This window comes from Monodon monoceros, unplaced genomic scaffold (genome assembly GCF_005190385.1).
Source record: "Monodon monoceros isolate NGI ecotype Baffin Bay Population unplaced genomic scaffold, NGI_Narwhal_1 Super_Scaffold_8, whole genome shotgun sequence".
Taxonomy (NCBI): Eukaryota; Metazoa; Chordata; class Mammalia; order Artiodactyla; family Monodontidae; genus Monodon; species Monodon monoceros.
The window spans coordinates 2,908,717-2,914,435 of record NW_021703785.1 but is presented as its reverse complement, the minus strand read 5'-3'; the positions used below and the strand labels follow the sequence as shown (position 1 = coordinate 2,914,435).

The window sequence follows — 5,719 nt, the reverse complement described above, 5'->3', positions numbered from 1 at the left end:
AACTGCTTGAACATACCATCAGGAAGTATCCAAGACTTGATTTTTTTGAAAAATCCCCCCCATTGGCCCAGAGTGGAATAAGGAAACACCATGGTTGATGGATAAGGAAACATAGCTGTCTTTCTGTAAAATTAACAGATTCTCAGGTGACATAACGCGCCCTCCATGGCTCCCCTCCTCCAGGACGGAGCTCTCGCTCTCTTCCATCTGTGCCTGTTCACCCAACAGCACTGTACACACCGTCGTCTGTCTCTTTATTTAAAAAAAAGATCTCAGGTGAAGCAACTAGCACCTCCTCTTGCAGCTTCATTTCCTCATTTGTTGATGCAACAGAAACAAGGTTCTAAAAGTTATAGTTTAACAGAATCCCAGGCATACATAATATTAAAAATTATATCTTCGATGTTATGAGATTAAAACTCTGGCCCACTCCCTGGATAATGGATCATATAATTATATTTCCTTTGAAACTGTTGTGTAATATTTCAGATTCTAAATAACACCCTCACCCATGGCCTAAATCATGGGAAGTATTAATAGCCAGGAATATCAGTGATGGAACCATCCGTAAAATCATATATAGGAAAGCTTTATTTTTGCCGGGTAAGCCTTTAATTCAGACATAGTCTTTCACTGAAAGTAAAAGTATGGTACAAATGGTCAGGAAAACAAATTGTCCATGTGTGCTTTTGCTGGTCCACAGAAAGAAATAGGTTAAGGGTGACAGCTTTGGATGCTCTAAAATAATTAACTTTTTAAACTCATAAATTCTTGTTTTACGGCTGCCTACAGATTAATCAACATCTGTTTAAAAGGGGAATTTTGCAAACGGGCCTCATTAACATTGTAAGATTGTATATCTTTACCAAAATTCTTTCCATCCACTTTCTAAGCCGAAGACAAAACTGTTCTACGGATGGTGGGCCTTGCACTCTGTTCCACTCTGAGGCTATTAAAGAATATTTTTAAAAGTTATATTTACCTTTTTCCTCCTCCAAAAGAGCATCTTTGGTATTATATGGTGTTATTTCGTATTTATAAATTACAAGATTGGGCTTCCCTGGCGGCGCAGTGGTTGAGAGTCCGCCTGCCGATGCAGGGGACGCGGGTTCGTGTCCCGGTCCGGGAAGATCCCACATGCCGCGGAGCGGCTGGGCCCGTGAGCCGTGGCCGCTGAGCCTGTGCGTCCAGAGCCTGTGCTCCGCAACGGGAGAGGCCACAACAGTGAGAGGCCTGTGTACCGCAAAAAAAAAAAAAATTACAAGATTATTCAGAGTTGCTTGCTGTCTACCAAAGATTAACCATCCAATCAGGGAAGACTGGGACCAAATTTGGGAGAAAAGCGATGACATCGCAATTTGGTGACAGTGGCCGTGAAACTCACCAGGACCCCTCGCTTGTCATCGGAGCACACTGCTCCCCGAGGTCTACCCCCTGCCCGGTTCTCCTGCGTGGCCTCCTAGTCAACCAGCTTCTCAGCTGCCTCGGGTCCCAAGGCCTGCGCTAAACCGCAGCGCCAGGCCACTCTCGCTCTCAAGCTTTGCCAGCCCACACGTGACCCCTGTGCAGACCAACACAGAGATGGCACCTTGGACCAGCGGTAGATGGAGATACATGTCTATGAATCTGGGGTTCCTGCAAACGCAAGAACCAAGAACAGCCCCCGAGAGAAAACGCAAGTGACAGTTACTTTCGAGGTTAGAATGAGCTGTTGGCAAGAGCCGTCCAATGACGGATGCTCGAGAGAAAGAGAGAAAAGGCCATGTTGCGAGCCAATCCCAGGAGGGAAGAAGCGCCACGGTGGCTGATGCCCGCCCTGGGTCTCCCTCTGAGCGGCGAGGCCTTCCGTGTAAGGCGCCCCTCCCCAGCCCCTCCTCCACTCCCCGGGAGAGGGAACCCCATCCACACTCCTCTCCCTCTTCGTGGATGCCAACTTTCAGTGGATACCCAGCCCGTACCCGGCCCTGAGCTGGCCTGTCACCTGGGCTGCCACCTGCACAGTCTCCTGCCAGCCTCACCACCATCTCACAGAGAAGCAGAGCCCCTCATCCGCCTTCACAGAGGCAGAGACTCAGAATGTAAGTAACGCGTCTGTGCTCACATGACTCCAAATCCATGTCAGAACCAGGGAAAACCCAATGGCTGCCTGACAGCAGAACTGCCTGCCCCCTTCTGAGCTCAGAAACTGAGGCTTCCTTCGTCCTCAGGCCGAATCTTCTGGTCGCCAGCTGCCATCAGAGACTTCAGCCACCAGGGACGCCGTGCCCACCTTTGAACGCAGAGGAAGTCTAAATACCCTTCTTCATAGTGTTTATTCAGATAACCTCTGTGTCTCAACAATTCTCAGCCATTAGTTAAGTTGTATGCCTTCACAGACATCAAAACATTCATAAAAAATTATGGACTTAATTTCCCACTTTGACCATTGGATAAAAAAACATGTGAAATTCTAACATTTTTTGCATTCAAATGTACTCTTCTTAGGGGCAGGACAGGAATAAAGACGCAGACGTAGAGAATGGACTTGAGGACACAGGGAGGGGGAAGGGGAAGCTGGGATGAAGTGAGAGAGTGGCGTGGACTTACGTACACTCCCAAATGTAAAATAGATAGCTAGTGGGAAGCAGCCACATGGCACAGGGAGATCAGCTCAGTGCTTTGTGACCACCTAGAGGGGTGGGATAGGGAGGGTGGGAGGGAGACGCAAGAGGGAGGGGATATGGGGATAGATGTATATGTATAGCTGATTCACTTTGTTATACAGCAGAAGCTAACACACCACTGTAAAGCAATTATACTCCAATACAGATGTTAAAAAGCAATGTACTCTTCTTTCTAGATGTTAATGATTACAAGCAGACGAACCTAGGTCCAAGTGTAACCTGAACAACAAAAGACCCACCGCAGCTCCCTGTGGCTCGTTGTCTGAAGTGCTGAGTCCATTAACCGGCTTTGATTTGCAGTCACCTTACAAACTCAGACCCTTACAAGGTACTGAAAATATTTGTTCTTATGTGCTTGGACACGTTTCTTCCTTTTTTTTTTTTTTTTTTTTGTTGCGCAATGGTATGACTATATTTATTGTGCCTGGGAGGCAAGGTGAGGGAGAAATCTCAACAGACAGGAGGTGGGAAAAGTCTGGAGTCCCCTGTAAACGTCAGGAAGGTCCCTGCTGGACCCATCACAGAATATGAGAGGAGGCCAATAGATCATTCCCTTTGTTTCTCCCCTGGGCTTCTTGAGCTTCTCGAAGTTCTTCAGGATGATGTCATAGAACACAGGATAAGCCTCGCGGATCTCCATGACCATCAGCCGGATATCCCAGGACTCTGCCTCACCCAGCTGGTGCACCCGTCGCCGATAATCACCCACGTGGGGCTGCTTAGCTGCTTTGGTCATGGCACCAGCGCGCTCAGAGAAATATTTGGAGGTCTGAGTGTGGAAGCCTTCCGGCTTGCTGTGGAGGGTGGTCATCAGCTCAAACACCTCCTCCTCGACAGCCACGCCAAATTTTTCCCATCCTCAATCCGAGGGATCTGCAGCTGCAACCAGGTGGTGACCAGGTTGAGCTTCTCGGTGACATCCTTGCTGTCAGGCTTCAGGCGCTGCAGGAGGACCTTCTCATTGCAGTTCACTGGGCCACAAAGAGCACCTCTGTCGTCATCTTCCTCTTTCTTCTTTTCCTCCTTGTATTCCTTCTCCTGCTGTTTCTTCCGCTGCTCCTTTTCTTTCTCCTTGACTGGATCAGGCCCTGGGATGTCCAGGGGGCCTTCAGATTGCTCAGGTTGGCTTCATTGAGAGCTGGCTCCTTTAAAAATGCATCTAACTCAGAAATCTTCTTGGGGAAATAGCTCCCGAGCGGGTCTCTGTCTTACCACATGGGTCTTCACGGAACACAGCCACCTTGGCTTGGGCTTCGGGCAGGACCCTGAGCGTGGCCATGGCCGGGGCGGGGGTCTAGCGCCGCCCGCGGAGTCAGGACTGGGCACGGGGAAGGGAAAGGAGCCGAGAGGCCTGTGTCCGGCGCCCCGCCTCCCTGGCGCCGCCCATCTTTCGACTCGGACACGTTTATTTCAATCATAGTTTAGTATTGAAGTAAAGATGGAAGGAATTCCATTTGCCATTTTGGAATCTTGTTTCAAAGACTTGGAGGAAATTAGAATTCCAACATGATGAAAAGTTAACGTGTGTATCCCAAACGGTACATATCGTGTGAAACTTGGAACGGGAGAGAGAGCGTGCTATAAATGCATAATTAAACGTACTCCTCAGAAACTCACTTTCAAACTACAGGCAATGTTTCAATTTCACCAACATTTTGGTCTTGTTCAGGGAGGGGAGCACAGGCCTCTGGAAATGCAATTCTAATCCTAGGCTTTCTGGAATCCTCTATCATCTGAACCTATAACCGGTCTTTACTTTGCTGTGCTTTGCTCATGGGACCATGTGAAGTTAATGCCAAAAGGAATGTAGCGTTTCATTAAAAACTGTGTTAAGCTGTCACTCTAGTATATGAGTAAAATCATTCAAGAAGCATAAAATGCAAGGGCTAAAGAGACCTCAAAATCCACTTAACTCACTCACCTCATGTTATAGGCAGAAACTGAAGCTGGGAGACATGGGCTCGTTCGAGGGGGTGCGGCCGACTTATCTCGTTGCTGATGTGGTGCCAGATGGTGGGGAAGCGTGGGATCGGATGGGATCTGGAGACCCAGGTGTGGGTTATAACTCTTGCCACTTCCTGGCTCTTGGGCTATTACCTCCCTGGGTCTCAGCGTTCTCATCTATACAATGAAGATGTGATTTATTCTACAGACATTAAACAGAAAGCTGTATGTAAAATGCCTGGTTTATGGAGTAGACACATGGAAGTGTTCTTTTTTCCTTTTAGAAAACGTTATTTCTAAAAGCATCTCGAGCTGGCAGATGTGATGGGACGGTCCATCTCACTTCAGTCTTGCGTCATCCTATTCCACTGATCAGCTGTATCGTTCGGTGCGGCCCTTCCTTGGGCAACCCTAGGAGCTGTTACATAGGGTCACCGCGGAAGGCATGATATTCCATGATAAGACCCAGTGATTGTTCCTGGAGGGCTGATCTCCTAGAAGTACCCGAATGTATGAGCTCCCCAAATGACACTCCTTCTGGGCCCATGGGTTGAAGATGTATATGGCTTCTCCTGCTTGTTGAAGACTTATTAGTTTAGAATGCTCTCGTCCTTCCCAAATCCAGCTTCGCAAACTTTAATACTGATGACCTCCCACCTGCCATAAACCTAGAGTTGCAGTGGAGATTTCCAGTACCCCTGGAGAGTAGCAGAATCTTCTGGTCTTTCTGTGAATTAAGAGCTCCTCATTCTCTAGATATTCAAGGAAATGAAGAGCTTAAGTTTCCAAAATGCCAAAGATTTTTAAAACTTTTCTCCCCCTTGTTACAAGGAAATTTCTGGTCATCACAGAAAACTCCCCAATCCAGAGAAACATACAGAAGAAAATAAAAATCATCCATATGTACCAACCAGAGATGATTTTACCAAATTTTTTCACATTTGGGATCCTAATGTAATAGAGGTTCTAACACACCTTCTTATTTTATATACGACGTAAGGCCAGCTTTTTCTATTGTCATTAAATATTCTTCTACGATATCTTCCCTTAGTGGCTGTAGCATAACATATCCGTGTTTGACAGGGCAGACACTAAAGTAAAAGACATTTTCA

The 5,719-nt window shown here is 47.2% G+C and overlaps 1 pseudogene; it reads right to left on the bottom strand.

Annotated features, from left to right (window-relative positions):
* Window positions 1-1,475: 1,475 nt before the first annotated feature.
* Window positions 1,476-3,942, bottom strand: LOC114888389 (annotated as a pseudogene).
* Window positions 3,943-5,719: the final 1,777 nt, after the last annotated feature.